This window comes from Diabrotica virgifera, chromosome 1, assembly GCF_917563875.1.
Source record: "Diabrotica virgifera virgifera chromosome 1, PGI_DIABVI_V3a".
NCBI classification, from domain to species: Eukaryota; Metazoa; Arthropoda; class Insecta; order Coleoptera; family Chrysomelidae; genus Diabrotica; species Diabrotica virgifera.
Genome location: NC_065443.1, coordinates 22,901,571 through 22,924,689, shown reverse-complemented (window position 1 = coordinate 22,924,689; position 23,119 = coordinate 22,901,571). Strand labels below are relative to the sequence as shown.

The 23,119-nt window shown below is 31.8% G+C and overlaps 1 protein-coding gene across 1 annotated transcript in view; it reads right to left on the bottom strand.

Annotated features, from left to right (window-relative positions):
• LOC114324473 (neural-cadherin-like) overlaps nucleotides 1–23,119 on the bottom strand; it is a 156,099-nt gene that overhangs the window by 5,669 nt on the left and 127,311 nt on the right. The gene's annotated exons all lie outside the window — the stretch shown is intronic.

Below are 23,119 nucleotides of genomic sequence, written 5' to 3'. Positions count from 1 at the left end.
TGTTTTAATTATTTAAATTGCGTCTGATCTGGTTATGAGATTCTGTGAACAAATATATCACAGTTTAAAAATGTAAAAAAATTAACAAAAATATCTTTCAGACGTTAAAAAAACTTAGTCTCTTACTGTCTTTAGTTATTGTAAAATAGGCTCACTGAGAGTTGTGAAAAAATGGGGATGATCAATAGTGCAAAATCAATGTTATAAAAATATCAAAAAATAAAAATTTACCCCTTCCCATATATATGAACCACCAACAGCTTGAATACGTGAACAAATACAAATATCTTGGTTGCTGGTTCAACAATCAACAAGGGAGAGAATAGAGGTAGCTCGACAAGCCTTTCTAAAAATGAAAAGCTTATTTTGTAACAGTAGCATTAATATCAGTCTCAGATATCGTTTTCTGCATTGCAATATGGTCAATACTATTGTATGGAACGGAGGCCTGATCGCTCAACATAACGCTGATAAACAAGTTAGAAGCATTTGAACTTCGGTTTTATAGAAGGATCTTGAAAATACCTTGGACAACCCACACCATCAACGAAAATATCCTGAGGAAAATAGGTACATAATATAGGGAGCTGCTAAAGATAATCAAAGTTAGAAAAGTTAGCTACCTAGGACACATAATGAAAATTAATAAGTACCGCCTTGAGTAACTGATCATCCTGGGGAAGATGGAAGGAAAACAAGGTCCCGGTAGGCGCCAGATTTCATGGCTTAAAAATATCAGAGACTCTACCGGTCTTGATACAGCATCTTTGCTTAGAGCCCCATTGAACAGAGACAGATTTGCCAGTGTAGACGCTAACCTCTACTAAAGGAGACAGCACCATTAAAAAGTCTCTTAAATAGTATATGAAAAAGGGTCAATACTCACAATCTTTATTGGTGTTAAATAAGGCGACCGGTTTCGAGGCTTACCATATATGCCTCATCTTCAGGTCCAGTGTAAGAGTTTTTTATAAAAACTTAAAAGCTAAAAGTACAAAATAGTCGGTTACAAATAAATAACATAACAAACCAGGGTCATATTAAAATTAGAGTTAGATCATAGAATTAGAATAAAATTTAAAACAAGCCACCAACTCTTTTGATTCTAATGATCCACCAATTGAGGATTAGGCATATATTGTAAGCCTCGAAACCGGTCGCCTTATTTAACACCAATAGATTGTGAGTATTGACCCTTTTTTCATATCATGAACTCACACCTGCAACCATAACAGGTTTGTTCCAACATGAACTTTTGGACGGTCCAGAAACCGTCACGAAACTACTTGTACCGTTTCTTGTACGCATGTTCGTAATTGTATCGCCCAGTTATCGTCCCATGACGGTAATTTTAAAACCAATGTTGGAACGGTTATCTGACTGATAACTGATTTATCTATCATTATCATAATATTTGTCATTTTTGTTGGTGACAGCTTGTGTGCTTTTAGTCGATCAAAGGCTCAAAAAAATTAAATAATTAAATCCTAGTGCGCAAGTCAGTCCAACCAGCACATTATGCATTTGCCCGATTACTGAAATGATCATCACGAAACCGTCACCGAAAGATCACAATTATTGTTGGAACAGTGTGAAGGACGATCCGATGACAATCATATTTTTGTTGGAACGGATTTTGTTTACTGCTCAGGAGCGTTACCGTTTCGTGACGGTTCTCGGTCGTGTTGGAACAAACCTTTCATCAAGTCTCTTAAACTTCATTTCAGCTTCAGTTCGGCCTCAAAAACTACGATTTGATGAGTGCGCCCATAAAAATTATCATTGGCACCTCCACCAAAATTTGAGGTTCATTTTAGTCATTTATGACGCTTTTTGAGGTAGAGGTAGAAAAGATCACTACATTGTCATTTGGATTCCTTCCGTAAAAATAAGTAACTTTTATTCGAGACATTTTTTTTGAATTATTGATCCGCTATAATAGGAAAAAATAATTTTTGAAAATGGAAAATGCCCACTAAAATGGAAAACTTAACTTTATTTGGTTTTCAGACCTAATCTTCAGAATTCAGTGGCGCTTCCCTTACTATTATTATGCTCAGAACTATTAAAATTAATAATCATCTCATCAAAAATTTACTTAAATTTCAATACAATAATTACTGAGAGTTAATGGAATATGAATTGAAATTTGTAATATAAAAACTACCTAACCCCTATTTGTATATCAAAGAATCTATAAATACTAAGTCCCACTCTGTGTTTCATCTCCGACATCTTGATCTCATCTTGGCCTTCGCCATACGAAAACAAAGTATTCCATCTCTATTACTTTTTTTGTCACCAGGTTTTTTCTAATCTTGCGATTTTCCAAGTCTGTTATTGCCCTATTTCCCCAAGTCTTTAATTTGAACTGTCGCCTTTCTACGAACGGCTCTATTAATTTGTATTTATTGACTGATTTCTTTTCAAAAAACAATGGTTTTTTAATATTATCTACTATTATTACCTTGTTTTTACTGAGAAGAAAATAAGACAGGTAGGTGGATTAAGAAAAACATTACGTCAGAGGTATTTATCAAAATCGATATTTATGTATCTAAATGTATTATAGGATGTCTTTTTGTAGTGCTGTATATATACCGGGTGATAAATTGTCAACAGGCCATAGGAAATTCTTAGCTGTTGAATTCTTGCTTCCCTAATTATTTTACATCAAGAGTCATGAGATACAAGGTATTTGTACAGGAGTGAAATTTTTATTGAAATCACATGTTACAATTCTTCTAGAAATTAAGCAGATTCCAAAATGCTGCAAAATATTGCGGGAGTATTGTTGTCAAAGTAGGTATGCCACACGTAGTGCAGGATGTGTATAACAGGTTGCGTTCGGAAACAATAAAATTGGATACTCGTATTAACTGTTACGCCAGTTGCTCCCAAATTGCAGAAAATAGTTCCTGCTGAAGAATAGTCGAGATAATGCTTTTACTCTAACGTAAACAACACTGTCTACCTGCTGTCTGGTATTCGAAGCCTGTCTATTTTACTCCATATATTCTGGAGAATTTATTGCTCTTGATCTAACCTAATCTGCCAATCTAATCCACTGTTTGCTTGCCACTACTCAAATGTCATCTACCCATTTCTTTTGGGGTCTTTCTATTTTTCTTGTGGGCCTTCTTTGTCTCCATTCTAGAATCCTCAGTGTCCACCTGCTATCGTCATATTGGCTATTAGACCCGTTTGCCATTATACTAATTTCAGTACTGATTTCAGTACTAAAAATATTGGTTAGTTGCGCGAGTCGATTTAGTATGAAAAAGTCAGTTTGTGCCAAGTTTGTGTTTGCAACTATCCGAATTGTAATCAGCATATAGGCATGCGCTCTACCTACTAAATTTTCATGAGCTTTACTCAAGGTTCATAGATAGGAGCTTTACTAATTGAGATTGAAAGTTGCAAGCCATTAACTTATTAACAATAAAAGATGGGAAGAAGTATTTTTGCAAAACTGGCAAACTTGGCTTTTATTTCTGCTATTAGAGATATATCCACATCTAGTTTGGCTAATTCTGCCTTTATTTCTTCCAAAACTTTAATTCGTGCGTTCCTATTCTATAGAGAGGGTGCTTTGGCACATAAAAACATTGATCATTGATTCGATTTGTAAAACTCTATTAATGTTTCAATCTGCCTTTTTCTCCACATGTTGAAAGTTGAAATCACTATTATTATTATGTACCTATAAAAAAAACAAAAGTACCTAATATACAATACAACCTCACTTTTTAATATTGTGTCAATTTCAGTACAAGAAATTAGAACATGTTTTAATTTTTAGTACTAAATCGGCGTGCGCATCTAATTTGTAGATACAATATTTTTAGTACTAATTTCAGTACTAAATTTAGCATAGTGGCAAGCGGACCTTAGTCGAGGAAATGAAGCATTTTGGCTCGCAATTTTTTCGTCCACCATGGATTTACTTGAAATTTTCACAGAAAGTAGGGAATAGTCCAAGGATCATTTTCTATATCATGCCGCTGTACGCTAAAACCTTAGGGGTGGTTGCCACCCCATCTCGGAGGCGGGAATTTTTTATTACATTTTAACTATGTGAATCGATGTAAAAAGTAATTCTAAGAAAAAATGTGTTTTACATTTTCTTCGTAAAACTAATATTTTTCGAGTTATTCGCGCTTGAAAGTAACAGTTTTTCGATGAAAAAATCGACTTTTTTAGAGGGTTTTTTGAGAATACCTCGAAAAATATGCATTTGATCAAAAAAAACTGTAGATATTAAAATTGTACCTTTCAGTAACACAAACCAAATTCTTTTTCTATAATATCTGTAAGACAAACACAAACCGATATACGACATGTTAAAAGTTAGCTTTTTTCGTCAAATGCATGATTTGAAATATTCAAAGTAAAATAACGGAAAAACTTTGCATTTTTCGAGGAAAACTGAAATAATATTTTTTCAAGTATACAGTTAGACCTCTCAAAAAATAATAATAATAAGTTTCTAGCCTGAAAATTAGGCGACTTATGATCAAAAAAAGTCGGTACTTGCTTTTCTCTATGAAAAAATCAGTGAAAACAATCCCTTAACTACCCTTCTAATTAAAAATTGGTCTTCTCCTTTCTGTAATTCTTTTTATATATGTATTATAAATACACCCAATATGTTTGACCCATTTAAAAGGCCTAATTTTAGAAAAACTGGAGTTTAAAGAAAAATATTTTTTTTGGAATTTCCTATTTTTCACCTTTTACTTCAAAATATCTCCGAAAATACTGGAGATTCGAAAAAAATTATAGATAACTAAATTGTAGCTTTTCTAATAATTAAAATTCTCTTGTGCATAGATTTGTATTATAGTGAACAGTTAGCGAGATATAGCTGTTTAAAACCTCTATTTACGAGCAAACATCCCCTTATTCGAGCCCTATAAACCCACCCTAATTAAAAACTAAGGGATCTTACGAAATTTAGTTTACACAGTCTTATAACTCTTCAAAAATCCTACAAAGTCATTTTTGAATAAACTTTTTATCGCCAAAAATGAAGGAGCTATGTTTATAAAACGAATTTTGTTTTCGAAAAATTTTCAATGTATGTATAATACCACAGAACTGGTTCGTATACTGGAAGATGACTAAAAAACTATTTGTATTTGTACATATTTGTAAATTTGTATTTTTCTGTAAATAAAGGTTTTTGTAATTCTTTAATTCTACTTATTTTCTGTATAGATCTATTAAAATATCTACTTATAAAAACTGTAATGTTATTAAGGGTGGTTTTTCAGGGTTGAAATATTATATTATATCCTAAAGTATAAAACAATCATTATTTAACCAATTAAAACCAAATTTTACCCATATGAAAGTTTACAATGTTTTTATATAATTTTTGACAATAAGGGGTAGTTTACACCCCTAAAAATAATCAACGCCCTTAAGCATGATATAGAATATGAAGTACAGGGTGAGATGATCCTAATTCCAATTTTTTATGTAAATCGATGCAAGCCGAAATTATTCTTTTAGGATAAGTAAATTTTTTATATATAGCTCCAACAAGGGTGGTTTTAAGGGTTGAAATATTATGATATTATATCTTAAAGCATAAAACAATCATTATGTAACTAATAAGAACCAAATGTTGACAATATTAAAGTTTAAAATGTTCTTTTATAATTTTTTACAATTAGGGGTAGTTTTTACCCTTAAAAAACCAAAAGCTTACAAACGGCTCCATATAGAAAATAAACTAGAGGGTGAAATGAGCCTAATTTTAAATTTTTGTACAAATCGATGCTGGACGAAAAAATTGCGAAGTTTTGCCATTTTTTCAGCTTCATTTCCTCGACTATATATGACCAGTGCCACTTCAGTTTTGCAAATTCTTGGTATCTCCGCAATATTGTTTATAGAGGTACAATTAGGAATCATGGTACCAAAAAGTTTCAATTTTTTTTAAATCTTGAACACTAAATCAAGAACTGACAGTGCGCGTGCTATTGTCGAAATAAAACATCTTTATTATTGCTACTTTCTCCTTAGCTGGCTACATTTCATCCACTTTAATAATTATTAAACAACAAAACATTACATAAAAATATTGACCATTCAAATATTGTTAATATCTAACTTCATTGTGACCAAACTTAACCCGTTATTCACATTTTAAAATATTGGTAACTGTTTAAGTTTAAGGGATTTTTTAAAAAATAGGATGAAAATATTAGTTTTTCCCTCAGTAAATAAGTAGCAATAGCATATTTGACAAAGAAACAAAATGTGTTCTCTTCGCAATCTGAGACAGAGTAAAAAAACTAGACACAGAATTGGCTAGAAAATAAATATTTAAGAAAAAGTGTAAAATAAAATTTTCTAGTTTATTTTACATATTTTTTTATTATTATTATTTAAGAGCTTAAAATAGCCCAAAGAGCTTTAAACCACAAATTCACATAAAAAGACTAATAGATATTAAAATAAACAATAAAAAATATTTTGTAAAGAACTTTAAAAAATTGCAGTAAAGTTCTTAAAAGGTAAAAAACTTTCACTCTTTACTTTCATAGGAAAAGCTTTAAAATTATGGCCAATTATTAGGCAAAAATAGATCAAAAATAATTGTCACGACCTCAAAAAAAATATATGGTACATGCAACCATCAAAAATCTATACTAAGTTGACTTCAGGCATCCGACTTGCAGATTTCGTCTAAAAAAATTCTTTAAAATTCAAATATATTCCAAAGAAGTCATGCACAAAATATCTGATGCCCAAAGTTTTGTAAATTGTCATATTGCTTCGAATATTTCCTAAATTCATGTATGTTGCTTAACATTTTGTGGTAGTCAAACAAGTTTCTTTAAAATTGCCTTAATTTTTTAGTATTTTAGTATTTTACAATGACTATAGTGACTGAAGTAACACTATTACCACTAATTTAGTCCGTGACTCATAATTATTGTCTGTTCAGTATCTCCCTACTAGAACAAATTTTCTACTGGAGAAGCTTCCTTAGCTTTAAAACTTAGTAAAATATATTACCCATATTATGCCCTCACAAGTGGCCATGTGGGCTATGAAATAGCCCAAAAACAGAAGCCTTCAAGATGAGATTAGTTCAGCCCTAAACGAAACAATAACACACTATAGCATAATGTGGGGTGACTTATAACTAAAGACTGGATTATATGCAAAATGCATATGCATATATATGCTGCATATTTCTCATGTTTTTCATAAATGCATATGCCTTGCATATTTGGAGATTTAAGAGCATATAAATGCATATTTTGATGGGAATTTACTCTACCCCATTTAAAAATAAGGTATATATTAGTAACATCAACATCCATTAAAATAAAATGTGAAAGTAAATATTTTGCTGTTAAGCTCCTTTGTTGTTGTACCCATAAACATAATGGGCGTTATTTATAGCTGCAGGTATCATTATCCGGATATTTAAGATTTATAGACTTCTCAGAATTTACAAATTACCTAAGTAAATACCGATTATATTTTGAATAACATTACAAATATTACCTGTACTTTCTGCTGGTGTCGGCCAACTATGAATTATTCTGGGAAAACCAACCAAAACGAAATTTTAAGGCAGCGTTGCCAATTTAGCTTATTTTATGCTAGATTTGGCATATTTTTGTGTTGTTTAGCTTATTTATTTCTTGTTTAGCATATAGCATATTTTCTAGCATATTAAATAATATAAAAATTATTTAGTAAAAATCGAAAATCTTCTAATTCAGAACAAATTTTTATGTTGGCCTTACAATTACTAAAACAACTTAGGAACTCTCTCACAGGAACTTGAAACTGATATCAGTGAGTCAAATCTGATTCCTAACAAAAAATGTTTAACCATTCACACATACACACCTACATCAGCAAATCCCTTCGCCTTCAATAATGTTTATATTAGTACTTATGTCTGTGGACCATGAGATTACTATTAACTACAGGATCATGTTTCAGCATTTTTTAAAACAAATAATTTATCTGTACTGGGTTATGCTTGCTATAGGGATTTTTTATTAGTTGATAATGGAATACCTACTGTTGAACTGATCATTCCATCATTCTTGTGAGGTTTGGCAAATACTATATTGGTCGAGTTGGCAACACTGTTTTAAGGGTAGGATAGATTATTTTATTTTATGAATGGTTAGTCTTAAATCAATCGCCGATTATTCAACTTTTGTGATTGCAAGTTATTGACTATACTGTGTAAAAAAATCATTTTATTATTATTGTGAAAATGCCTAAAGTAGCAAGGGAAAAATCAAGTCTTCTCAGAAGTTGGATTGGAAGTAACAATCATCTAAAAGTTATCGACAGTGAAAGTATGTTTTGCACCATTTGTGATAAAAAGGTAAGTTCTCCACTTCAATAGATTTTTAAACTTATCAAACTTCTTTGCACATCTATGTGTCTGTCTATTCTAAAATGACAAACCGTCCCATTTCTTCAAAAACTGTTTTTTAAAGTTCGCAACGGTTTGGCTTATACAGAGCGAGGTGTTGAGAGTGGCCCACCCTGTATACTACGGTACACTGACTGTACTTTATTGTTTGACGATTTCAATTTCACTTTGAGAAATAAAAAAAAATTGGGGGAGGTTTAAAAAGTTTGATCATTTTAATGTAGGTATCTATTTACGAAAACATCTAAAACATCATTATCATTATATTCCAGATTCCATGTCAAAAGAAATTCCAAGTAGTTCAACACATAAAAACTTCACTTCACCAAACTAAGCTATCAAAAAATGATAATAAACCTCGCCAGCAGATTCTACAGAACAGTTTGCAGATTCAGAATACGTCAGTTGGGCAAGAAACCTTTGCAAAGGATTTATGCCATTTTTTTTTGAACTGCAATATCCCTCTGCACAAGTTAGAACATAAATCGTGTCAAAACTTTTTAAAAACTTATTGCAAGATTAAAGATAAACCAGCTCAAATACCAAGTTCTTCAACTCTTCGGAAAAAATATGTCAGTGCATGTTACAAAGATGTGATGACGAGTATTAAAAATCAGTTAAAAGCCGATTATCTTTGGATTTCCGTCGACGAAACAACGGATACAAAGGGTCGACAAATTGCGAATCTAATTGTTGGAGTTCTTAACGACTCTGGCGATTTTAAAAACTCATACTTAATTAGTGTAAAATGTTTGGAAAAAACAAACTATGCTACAATAGCTAGATTTGTTAACGAATCCCTAACAAATTTTTTTTTACCTGATCAAGTACCATTTGAAAAAATATTATTAATGCTTAGTGATGCCGCCTCATATATGATGAAAGCTGCATCCAATCTTAAAATCTTTTTCCCTAATTTAATTCACTGTACATGTTTGGCGCACGGCCTAAACAGAGTTGCAGAGAAAGTTAGAATTGAATTTCCCAATGTAAACACCTTAATAAATAATGTAAAAAAAGTATTTCTGAAAGCACCACTACGTGTACAGGTATATAGGGAGATGCTTCCCGATATTCCTTTACCACCAGAACCAGTATTAACCAGATGGGGAACTTGGCTTAAAAGTGCTATATTTTTATCTGAACACTACGACGACATCAAAAGCGTTATTTCAAGTTTTGATCCGACTTGTACCGCTATTGATAACTGTCAAAATATTTTTAAAGAAAAGTCTATTAAAAATCAATTGTTGTATATAAAATCGAATTTCGATATCATTGAAAGTTCAATTACAAAATTAGAGGCTCAAAATTTATGTCTTCACAATAGTATGTCTATTGTTGATTCGGTTAAACAGAAAATAACAAATCTGAATGGGGAAATTGGAGTAAAAATTAAAGATAAACTTGATGACGTTTTAAACAAAAATGAGGGTTTCACTTTATTGCGTTCAATAAATAATATAATCAATTTTGGAAACTTCGATGAAAATATTAATATGGATCCGTCTCTAATAGCAAAGTTTAAATATGCCCCAATTACATCTTGTGACGTTGAGAGATCTTTTTCTGCCTATAAACAAATATTAACAGATAGAAGACATAATATTAGTTTAGAAAATATGAATCAATATATGATTATTTATTGTAACAATAAAAATATGTAAATTTGTTTTATTGTACTCTTTTTATAATATTAGTTTAGAAAATATGAATCAATATTGTAACAATAAAAATATGTACATTTATTTTATTGTACTCTTATTTATCTTGTGGTCAAAATAAAATATTTTGCCGTTTTATTTGTCACAAAACCTGAAGTTAAAAAAATATATTAAGAAATAATAATACAATTTGGTTTAAATTCAAACCTATTTATTTATTTTTATTATTTTTTATTTATTTATGTATTTAACGTAAACCATAAAATTATTCATATAAAAATAAGTGCATATATAAATGCATATTTGCATGTTAATTGTGCATATTCAGCTTGTTTTAAAATGCATATTGCATGCATATTTTAGACATTTTTTAGTGCATATTTTCCAGTCTCTACTTATAACATAATAATAATATCTGTTTGGAAAAAGAGATACCGCATTATCAAGAACAAGTCTACACATGACTACACAGTCTGGACAGAGCCTGACGACATAAATGCATTTGAAGAACAGATCAACAGCATTCTATAAAGCAATGGCTCCCTACTTGGCATTATAATAGTAACTAAAGAGGAAGTCCAGAAGTTACACTGCTAGAAGAAATCATATAACGAAAGAATACTTCTCCAGATACAAGAATTAATGAAATAAAGTAGAAAAATAAAATTACAAGCAAAAAACACCATAAACTTAGAGAGATAAATAACAGAATATAAAACCTATTAGAACTACCAACGAAACGCATAAAAGTGAACAAATACAACAAATGATTGAAGATAAAAAGAGCCTCAAAGTTCCAAGGAGAAAATTAACGAGGGTATAAAGGGGGATTAATTAATTAAAGAATAAAAAGCGGAAATATCATCACCAATGGAAATAAACTACTAAAGATATTAGTAGATTTCTCTAAAGAATTATTCAGAAATCCATGTGATGAGCAACTAACAAAGAAATTGAAAACGTGTCAGGAAAACGATTAGTCAACCAAGGATCGGAATTGATGCCTGATGTATCAACAGACGAAATAAGTAACGCACTGAAGAAAATTAACTGACTGAAATGGAAGTGGGGCTGGCTATATAACCAAAATTAATTAAAAAAGTACAGTGTGAAGACCACGAGCACATAGAAGAAACAAATGTAGACTACCTACACGATGGAGAAACCTACACGTCAAAAGAATCGCTGAAAATTGGCGGCAGGAAGTTCAAGTCAGACAGAACTGGAAGAAATTAGGGGAGGTCTATGTTCAACTTTGGACGCAGAAAGCTAGATGATGATGGTGATGCTGATGATGATGATGATGATGATAATAACGTTAATCCACTTGAAAACTTTACTACTACTAAAAGTATTGCTAGGTGTGCCAAACTCAATTGCCAGCTAAGGTCCGTTTAGAGAGGATCTCTTCTGGCCCGAGGATCTCTCCCCTAATTGTGAGTACTACGCTGCCATGAAGAAAATCATCTTAAAGTTTAAACATCCTATAATATTATCAGTAACTATGTAATATAATAACAATTGTATACCATTTGAGAGCTTTTACCCATATATTTAGTGGTCCAACCACTGAAAATGGAATTATCATTCTGAAAACGTTTTGTGATGTAGCTCGAAAGGGTTGTTTTTTATTGAATATACTGTTTGTAAAGGAATTTTTGTAATAAATTTTTTTGGACAAACAATTTATTGTTTATTTCATTGTTTTATTACTTTTTCTAATTCGAAGTTTAAATACATGGAGTATATGTTTTTGATCTACTCAGCATCAAATTATCGACGTTAAACTACAATTTATAAACTAATATTTGTTATCAACGACTATATTATTTGTTACTTTAATTTTGTAATGAAACTGAATATTTATTTATATAAATGGTTTAATTTCACCTCAAACCCTGTAATATTGATGAGGGTATATATTAGTTTTGTTTGTTGCTGTTACTATTAAAATACGCAAATATTTACTTGCCAATATTACAGCTGATGAAATAATATATGGAGTGTAAAATTATTTCATTAATTCAAAATTTAACTAACTAATAAATTATTGTAATTTAATTTAGAGTATGTGACACTAAACAAACTACATACAAATTATGTAAATAGAGTAGCGGAATTTTATAACAAACTATTGCTATGACAAACTATGGAAAAACAAAAATTTGCACTTGTGGAAAAATATGTGTATTTTTCATGAAATCAGATGGACAACAAAATTGCTTGAGTGGTTACCACGAGTGGACAAGTGAAGCCAAGGAAGACCCCCAACGCGATGGACCGAAGACCTCAAAGATATTGTGACCAATTGGATAGCAGACACAGAACAGAAGAATATGGAAATATCTGGAGGAGACCTATGCTCAACAATGGACAAATCAGGGCTGTTTGATGATTGCTACGACAGGTAAAGACGATTTATTTCATATATGAAAAAGTCCCTTGACGAACAATAAGAAGTATTCAAAGTCTAGAATGTTCTAGATGTCGTAGAAATATCCCGAAGGTATTCCGCGACCATTAGCTGGCCAAATACCCAAGTAAGTGGAGGCCAATAAACTAAAGAAGAAATCAAATATCCCGAAATGTTTCGTAACGGTTGGAATACTACCTTCAACACTAAATTATGAACCATTAACTTTCTATATGTGTAGACATTGGTTGCCGAGGCAGGACAAAAAGTTTTTACCCTAAAATTTAACTTGGTAAATCAACAACTACACAGCCCAAAAAAAGAAGAAGAAGGTCTGGAATATCGGAAAATATACTGGAATCTGAAATACAACTACGATAAACTGGTGAAAGAGAAGAATATGTTAAATGAACAATTGTTACAAGAAGTCCAAGATGCTTTATCAATTATAGGTTCAAAGCCAGTGTCAGCTTAGAGTAAAAGTGAATATAACCGAAGAAGTACGTTTTCAGATTACTACAGTTAAGCAAGTTAAAAACAATGATTAGACTTCCCTGGAAAGCATTAAAAAGGTTTTCTTCTTCTTAAAGTTCCCTCTCCTATCGGAGGTTGGATATCATAATGGCTATGGTCAGTTTGTTGACTGCTGCTCTGAAAAGTTGTAATGAACTACAGTTAAACCATCCTCTAAGGTTCCTCAGTCAGGAGATTCGTCTTCTTCCTTGGATCCTTCCTTGCATAATAATTCTCAGCAACTCATATTTTTCTCCTCTGGTAACGTGACCCAAATATTCCAGTTTTCTAGTTTTTATACTGTTAATAATTTCTAACTCCTTATTTAAATGTCGTAGCACTTCAACATTGGTAATCCTTTGAACCCACTGAATTTTCAATATTCTCCTGTAACACCACATTTCGAGAGGCCCACCATTTTCGAGATATTAGAGCCCTTAATCTGAGAGGCAACTGAAGGTCTTCGTTTGTAAGCAGTGTCGTCATTTTTATAAATGCTTGCCTTGCAGTTTCAATTCGGACTTGTAATTTCTTTGCTTTGGTCAGTTTTGTCATCAACCCAGGTTCCCAGATATTTGTATGTCTTTAATTTTTCTATTTGGATTTGCTCTATCATTAACCTTTCATTTCCATGTTGTGGTTTTGAGACAATCATAAATTTAGTTTTTTTCTTGTTTATTTTTAGTCCGTATCGAAAAAATAATCTTTAATTCTATTTAGCAATTCTTGTAGCGATTCCAGGGTGTCTGCCATTATAACGGTATCATTAGCGAATCTTATATTATTTACTATTCTTCCATTTATAGAGATTCCATCACTTAGCTCTGCTATCGCTTCCTGAAATATGGCTTCACTGTACATGTTAAACAGTAGCGGCAACAGAACACAACCCTGTCTTACTTCTCTCTTTATATCAATATTCTCGGATTCTTGTTTTTCTATCTTTATATTGGCCTTTTGATTCCAATACATTTTGATGATAATTCGTAAATCTCGTCTGTCTATATCTCTGTTTTTCAATAATTCTATTAGTTTTTCATGTCCAACCCTGTCGAACGCTTTTTCGAAGTCTATGAAACAGGAATAAATATCCAGTTTCATATCTAAGCATCTTTGAGAGAGGACATTAAACGCAAATAATGCCTCTCTTGTTCCAAGTTCTTTGCGGAACCCAAATTTAGTATCATCCATATCATCTTCTAGCTTTCTGTATAATCTTCCATGAATAACCTTTAGAAATATTTTGAGGGTATGGGTTATTAGTGATATTGTCCTATAGTCCGAACAATCTTTGGCATATATTGTTTTTGGTATTGTTACAAATGACATCTGTGACGCCTGCCCTTCTTCTGATTTCTTCCTTCTTCTGATTTCTTTCACAGATGTCATAGAGCGAGTAGCATGGCTGAAGTGGAATTGGGCGGGCCATGTAGCCAGAATGAAGGACGGGAGGTAAACCCAAAAAATTACAGTGTGGAAACCAAGAGAAGACAGAAGAAGTAGAGGTAGACCACCTACACGATGGGCAGACGACGTCAAAAGGATTGCTGGGAATTGGTTGCAGAAAGCCCAAGATCGACAGAACTGTAAGAAATTAGGGGAGGCCTATGTTCAACTTTGGATGCAGAAGGCTGGATGATGATGATGATTGTTACAAAGGTGTACACCAACCATTCCTGAGGAATTTTTCCGGTTTTATATACTTCATTAAACAGATCCAGCAGTACAGGTAGAGTTTCATCGTCTAGACATTAAAAAGGTGAAAAAAGTTATTTAAATCACACGAGACTGGTTTAAAATGGAGTAAGACCTATTTGGCAAGAAATATCCAAATATAGTGGAAGTAAAAGGCTTACTGGGCTCAATGAGAACCTCTGTTTCTGAGTATATTCAGTTTAACAATTGATACTGCCAAAATCACACATTCAAAGTGGAAAGGAACTTCATAGCAGCCTATTTGGGGGATATTTTGGAATCAAAACAACGCTTTCAGGAGTTTTACTGGATCAATTGTCGCTGAGATGTACCTACCTAGAAAAGGTCCTAGAACAAGAAGTCGTGGTAAAATGGTACACTACTTTTCCGGAGAACCTTTGGAACAGCTTGCAATAGGTATTCTCGGTCCACTTCCAATGACAGACAGAGGAAACAAATACTTAATGGCCGCAATGGATTGTTTTTTAAATTGCTGAAGATGGAATTCCTTTAGAGTTACTTTGATCAAAGACAAAATTTTGAATCAGAGTTATTGCAAAAAGTAATGAAAATCTTGGGTATAAAGAAAATTGGCATGACTACTATCCACCCGCAATCAGTCGTAATGGTCGATTGACATAATAGAACTGTTTGTTTCCCATACGTAAGAAAGGACTTTGTCCGAAGCTTCAAAGAAAAGAAACCCGTCAAAGAAAAAAGCCCTGCGCCTATTTCAAAGAAACTGGAAGAGCTTGAATCAAATCTGCCGCATCCAGTTTTCGGCTAGAAGTAAACCCAAGATAGTTTATATCGGCAGTTCATATCCATACCATGAAACTGATCTACCTTGTTGGGTTCAGTCAGTCCCTGATAGGACAATAATTATTATTCGAACGAATAACTTATAAAGAAAAGAGCAATGTTACGACAGTTTTGTATAAGATTTATTCCATATAGAAAAATTCCGTAGAATGGACAAGGAATACGAGATTATTAATTAAAGAGCTCAAATTAGAATATGTTGGCCTTGTTATAAGAAATGAAAAGAGATATGGCTTGTTGCAAATTATTTTTCAGGGCAAGCAAGGTATTTAGAAAGGGAGGATCAGGTAGAAAAACAATATCTTGGCTTCAAAACCTGAAAAACTGGTTCAATATGTTTACAAATGGACTATTCCAAATAGCAGCAAGCAAAGTTAGGATAGCCATGATGATCGCCAACATCAGGAACGGATAGGCACCGTACGAAGAACAAGATACTGTTCTTCGTATCTATACAATATGCAGTATTCTTTAATTAAAAAAAGAAGAATATTGAACCACGAAAGAGTATACATAATCATTAATTTTGATTAAAAATTTCATTTATATTCTATACAATTTCATAAATTAATTTCAAACTTTTAGTTTATGTAATTGGAATAATTTTATTTTGTTCATAAACTTCATAAAAGATGCAATATCTAATCATTAATATTGGCTCTGTTATGAGCACGTGTGATTGGTTGAACAGTACCTAATTATTTCAATCCACTTCGAGTTGAATTCAAAATTAAATCAACACAAAATTATTACTAAAGCTCGACAGTTGGAACTAATTCAGTATATTTTATCATATGAAAGACGTTTTTTTGTCAATTTATTAAACGCCGTAAGAAAATTATGCACAGATATAAAGTGACCTATATTTCACACTATATTTTATTGAATGTATAGGTATTAGCAGTCCCACAGCTAGAGTGTAAATAGCCCGCCTGCAGAACTAGCATAGTTTCAGCAGAAAAAAAGCTCAGTTAGACATCTCTTGCAGGTCCGTTATCCCCGACCTTGTATATTAGAGACCAATAAGTTTTACATAATCCGGAAATACCTATGTAACCTATATTTACACAATTTATTACTTACTACCATAAAATATTTAAACTATACAATGAATTTAGGAAGTTTATTATTCATATTTTAAGACAAATAATTGCCGTGTGTTTGTTACTTGCCAATTAGTTAGTAGCTTGCCGATTTAAACAACTACCGCCATCTGTCGTGAACTAGTCGAACCTGTCGGTCGCCAAAAGATCAATACCAGTCCCTTCCAGGAGAGGCATCAACCCTTTTAGCAATGTTCACAACCAGTCGAATAAAGCTACTGTAGTTGTTCGAGAGATGGTGTTAGAATTTATATGTTTTCAAATTTGATTAATTTCGAACTAAAATCTAGAAGATGAAAGGTGGTTGTAGGGTAAAAGGGGGTGGTTGCGCTGAATGCTGTTAAAGGTGTTGCATTGACCCTGAGCCCCAAGCTTCGTGAAGTTAATGCGTGTGGTGCAGACCCTAGCAACATTCAGCACCTCGGGATTTAGGGTTGAGGTTAGATGCTAGAGTTCCAAAACAACAAACTCAAATATATGAATGTCTTTAAGTCTCATATGTCTTGACATGGTCGAGTTAAAGTTCCCTCATTTATTGGGAGGCGAAAGTAATCACAGACCGATGAGATTCTGTACATATCAGACTAATAGTTTGTCATTCTGGAGGTTTAGTCTTTTATCGGGATGACTACACACCCAGAAAGAGCTACGGGACAAATTAATAATTTTATGATGATGACTGTCGTGTTTCTAACAAATTCCTCCAATTTTAATAGTTTTGTTTATAATAGGTATAATAAAAACTTTCAAATTGAATCAATATATCTGTTTTATATATCTAATAGTTTTCCAATGTCTTCCAACCGATAAAATTAATTTGATCGAAAATGCCGAAAAAGAAATAGTCTGGGGGTCAGGGCTGTTTCGTACAATACGGATATGTAACTTGCTTTTCTATAATCTAACGATTCATTAGCTAAGCCTTAAGTATAAATAAATTATAGCCCATTTTTAATAAAAAATATCTATGTATTTAAAATTGTTATAACTAATATTTTTGGCGAATTGATTTAGTGTCCGCAGTCATATAAACCCAAAAAATAACTAAAAATTTTCGATTATACACTCTGGGCCAAAATTAACGGGTCACCTTAAAAATACGTAATTTTTGATGTCTTGTTTCTCCTAAACCTGTTGTCCGATTTAAGTGATTTTTTAATATGTTATAGCATTATTCCTTGACAATATCGTTATAATAATATTGTTCCTAAACAGGTAGATTTTCATTGTATACAGGGTGTACGAATCAAACTGTGTTTTTTTCTTAAAGTTTGCATCACCATGTGGAATATTCTAGTATTTGTAGAATACTGAAATTAAAACCTAACTATAGCCTCATGCTTTCTCAACATTTTGTTTCTTGATTGATTCGCTTATGTTAAATAATAAAAAAGTTAGGTGCTTTAACAACTAGACATGTTTTATATCAATACAGGGTGTTTTTAAAAAATTTTGGAAGATTTTAAAGGGTAATTCTGCATGAAAAAATAATGACAGTTTGCTTTATAAACTTATGTCCGCAAATGCTTCGTTTCCGAGATAGGGGGTGTTGAAATTTTTTTGACAAACTGACGATTTATTTATTACTTTAAAACCGGTTGAGGTATGCAAATGCAATTTAGTGGGTTTTATGACGTAGTTATTGCATATTCTTTGGCATGCAATTAAGCATTTAATATTCACCATTGGCGTCCATACGGGTAATATGAGCCATCATATGAGCTATCATATTACCCGTATGGGCGCCAATGGTGAAAATTAAATTCTTAATTGTGTGTCAAAAAATATGCAATAACTACGTCATAACACCCACTAAATTGCATTTGCATACTTCAACCGGTTTTAAAGTAATAAAAAAATCGTCAGTTTGTCAAAAAAATTTTAACACCCCCTATCTCGGAAACGAAGCATTTGCGGACATAAGTTTATAAAGCAAACTGTCATTATTTTTTCATGCAGAATTACCCTTAAAATTTTCCAAAATTTTTTAAAAACACCCTGTATTGATAAAAAACATGTCTAGTTGTTAAAGCACCTAACTTTTTTATTATTTAACACAAGCGAATCAATCAAGAAACAAAATGTTGAGAAAGCATGGGGCTATAGTTAGGTTTTAATTTCAGTATTCTACAAATACTAGAATATTTCACAGGGTGATGCAAACTTTAAGAAAAAAACACAGTTTGATTCGTACACCCGGTATACAATGAAAATCTACCTGTTTAGCAACAATATTATTATAACGATATTGTCAAGGAATAAGGCTATAACATATTAAAAAATTACTTAAATCGGACAACACGTTTAGGAGAAATAAGATCAAAAATTACCTATTTTTAAGGTGGCCCGTTAATTTTGGCCCGGACTGTAGTTATCTAAGGTTCAGTTTTAAAGCTGGTAGTTTTTCATTTATTTCGAGGTAGATATTATAAAATTATTTTACACAAAACGCAGACAAGTTATAGACGTGAAAATCGCCTAAATGCAGTAATTTTGCAATGTTTTTGCACCAATTTTGCAATACTTCCGGTTCTAGTTAATAGGTCAAGGTTTACCAAACATCATTTTGTAGATTTTTTAAAAGAACATTTGAATTTTGTAAAAGTGATTTATGTTTGCTAGTTTACAAATTTTAATAATTTCTTCTTCTAGTGCCATGACCGTTATCGATCGTTGGAGATCATGATGGCTACCACATTCGTTATCGTGACTTTACTGACAGTAGCATTGAATAAGGATGCAGTCGACTTTTTTGAATCATCATTGTCTTAGATTTTTCAGCAGAGGCGTAGCTACCGCCGCCGTATCAGCCGTATCAAGTATACGGGGCCCCAGCATGGAATGTCGAAACAAAATTCCATTTAAAAAAATTGAACAATTATTTCACTATTAAAATGCTTTAAAACAGTGTTTGGATAACGTTTTCTTTATCTATATTTATATAAATTATATTTATCTGTTCTCTATTCTCTGCCGCTCGCTCCAACAGAGCTTTTTTTTGTTTTCAAGCTATCTTTCATTGTCGATTCACCGTTGGCTGTGTGTCACATATTGTATAATGTATAATGCCAAATTGAAATTTTTGTAATCGCTTTACCTTTGAATTTTTGAAAGTATTGATTGGGTATATTTTCGTGTAATCTGTTCTTTATCTATAAATTGTATTTATATACCTATATCTATTTGCCGGCCGCTCGCCTTATACCATAAGAATAGAGCTTGTTTGATTAAGCTCATTTTCAATGTCTATTCATCCTTAGCTTGAAAAAAATGAATCTGTTTTCAAATAATGTGTCTCAACTATTTAAATCTATTTTTCGACATTAGTTTATTAGAGTTTATTAGGTTTATTATTATTATCTATATTTGGGTGTTATACGCAGAGCTTATTAGTTCCTAAGGTTGTATTATGTTTGCAATTTATTTGAACTTTGCAATAAATTGTTATCTTTTATTTTGTAATAATATAAGTATATACAATAGTTATTGTTCATATTACAATACTATGAATTGAAAAGTTTGTTCATTCTTCATTTTCCCTTTTCTTTATGTACCGAGATCTTCTTTGGCTTGATATGTGATTTTTCTCCATTCGTTCCTGTTATCATATTTTTTCTGGTCTTCTAGTCCCATTCTTTCCATATATTGTTCGACCTCTTGCTTCCATCTATTTTTCGGCCTTCCTTTTCTCTTTTTTGAGGCTACAGTGTAGTTTAGAACCCTTTTTAGGGTCCTCGTGTTCGACATCCTTTCTAGGTGACCGCGCCATCTAAGTCTCTGTGCCTTTATCACTCCTATTATATTAAGTTGATTGTATAATTTCTTGAACTCATCTTTTGATCTTCTTATCCATTAACTATCCCTTATTATGCCTCCATGTATCTTCCTCAGGATTTCCTTTCACAGATCTCCAGTAAATTTTGTTAATTTTTTGTCATTGTCCATGTCTCAGTGCAGTAGGTTACGTATTATTGGTTGTATAGTTGTTTTGTATAACTGTATTTTTGCCTTTCTTGATAAAAACTTGCTTTTCAACATTCCATTAACCGTATGTACACTTCTATTGCCTGCCATTATTCTAGCTTATATTTCTTCTTTAATGTTTGGTTTACGTGATATTATTGGTCCTAGTAAATCTTTCTACAATTTCGAATTCGTATAATGTTACTTCTACTTCTACGTTAAAATTGTTCTGAAGCTATTTCCTTGTGGCATTTTTGTAACTAACTATTCTAAATGGGAAATAAGCCACAATTTACCTAAAAAATGATTTTATTAACGTTTCGACGTCCAAATCGGACGTCAATAAAATCATTTTTTAGTTAAATTGTGGCTTCTTCCCCATTTAGAATAGGTAGTTCTACTTTACACTTTTGTCCATTCCCGAAATGAACACCTGTCCACTTCATACATTTTGATTTAGTTTCATTTCTGTACAGTCCCATTTTCTTCGCTGCTTTTACTATTCTCTGTACTATCTATCTCCTGTAGCTCTTTTTTTCCTCTTGCCAGCAACACTATATCATCCGCAAATGTCAAAACTTGGTGTCTTTTTTGATATAGGAGTCCTTCTCTGTTGCTTTTCGCTTCTCACAGTATTTTTTCTTGGCATAAGTTGAAGAGTAATGATGAAAGACGATCGCCCTGCCTCTGCCTTAATCTTTGTAATAATATTGACAATTTATGTAATTTCAGTAAACTGTATTTATTATTGTTTTTTTTTTAACTCTTTGTAAGCTTTGTCCATAAAATTGTAAAATTTTCAGTGACAGTAAAGCATATTTCTATTCTATTCTATACAAGCGTTTTTTGCTTCTTTTGTTGAACATTTTTTTAGCACTATCCCATATCAGTGGTGGAAGAGGGCCCCGCAACAAAGTTTGATATGAGGCCCATGTGAGACTAGCTACGCCACTGTTTTTCAGCCATGATGTTCTTCTTCTACCAGGAAAACGTTTACCTTGGATCTTTCCCTGAATAATCAGATGTAAAAGATCATATATTTTAGGGTATCTCATAATTACTCTGGGCTAATTAGCAAAATTCATGGAAAAGTTATTTACCAGCAATTTTATTGCTGGAATCGAATTATAAGATCCTATATATTAATAATATAGGTATGCAAAGTCCGCAGATAGTGTGCTACTTTTTTTATAAACAAAATGACGCCGACAAATCGTATTTTTTTCAATTATAGCTCTATAACTCCGAAGAATATAACTTTACAACCAAAACACCTTAATAAAAATTCATCGCAATTAAATTCTGCATAGAGATATGTTTTTCACGATTTGCTCCGACGAAAATTTTCCTCGGAAAATGCGGGTTTTCCCAACAAAATCTCGAATTTTCAAATAAATTTTTTGGGCCAGTAATTATTTATCAATAATTATATAGCTTGGTGAAATAAAAGATTTCTTGTTATAGATTTTAAATTCAGAAGCCGGTGAAAATAAAACGAATATTTTAGTAACAATTCAATTGTTAATTAACAATTTACAGTCGCAATAACAACCAAATAATCATGAGACATTGATCAAACTTAGAAAGATTGTAAAGGTGTGATGCCTATTTAATATTTTGTCGACAAAATATAAATTTTTTATTTTTTTTGCATAATCTTTAAATGTTTAAAAAAAATTGTTATAAACAAATTAAGATTTCTTAGAAATTGTTTATTATATTCTAATTTAAAAAAATACTTAAAATGCGTATTTCATAGGTCTTGAAAATGAATGCTAAAAAAAATTTTCCAACCATTTGCAAAAAAGTTATGAAACAGCAAAGTAAATATACCAAATCTCCGTTGTTTATAATTTGTTTTAATTGTTTCAAAGCTTAAAAGTTAGTCTATGGTACAACCTAATTACTCACAAAGAATATCGAAAATTAGTGCAATGGTTATATTTTAATCAAAGGTTAAAAATACTTTTTTTTGTAATTTTTAGCGCAAACGTAGGCCTGATTCAGAGTCGGAGCTAAAATGTTCACTCGAAGCGACTGACACGCAGCATGCATTATTTATTAAAAGTGTACATCACGCGGCCGGTCGTCGCTCCGAGTGAAAATTTTAGCTACAGTACTGTGTTACTCTACTTTCGCGCGTGTAAATTACAAAAAAATATATTTATAATCTTTAATTAAAATATAACTATTAAACTGATAATCGATATTTTTTTGTAAATAATTAGCTTGTACTTTAAACTCACTTCTACGCTTTGAAAGAATTAAAAAATATTATAAACACAGTAGTAATCGTATGTTTACTTTGCTGTTTCATAACTTTTTTACAAATGGTTGCAAAAAAGTTTTAAAGCATTTATTTTAAAGATATTTAAAATGCGCATTTTAGCTATTTTTTAAAATTATAATATAATAAAAACTTTCTGAGAAACGGTAATTTGTTTATAACTATTTTTTTTTAAACATTTAAAGATTATGCAAACAAATAAAAAATTCATATTTTGTCGACAAAATATTAAAT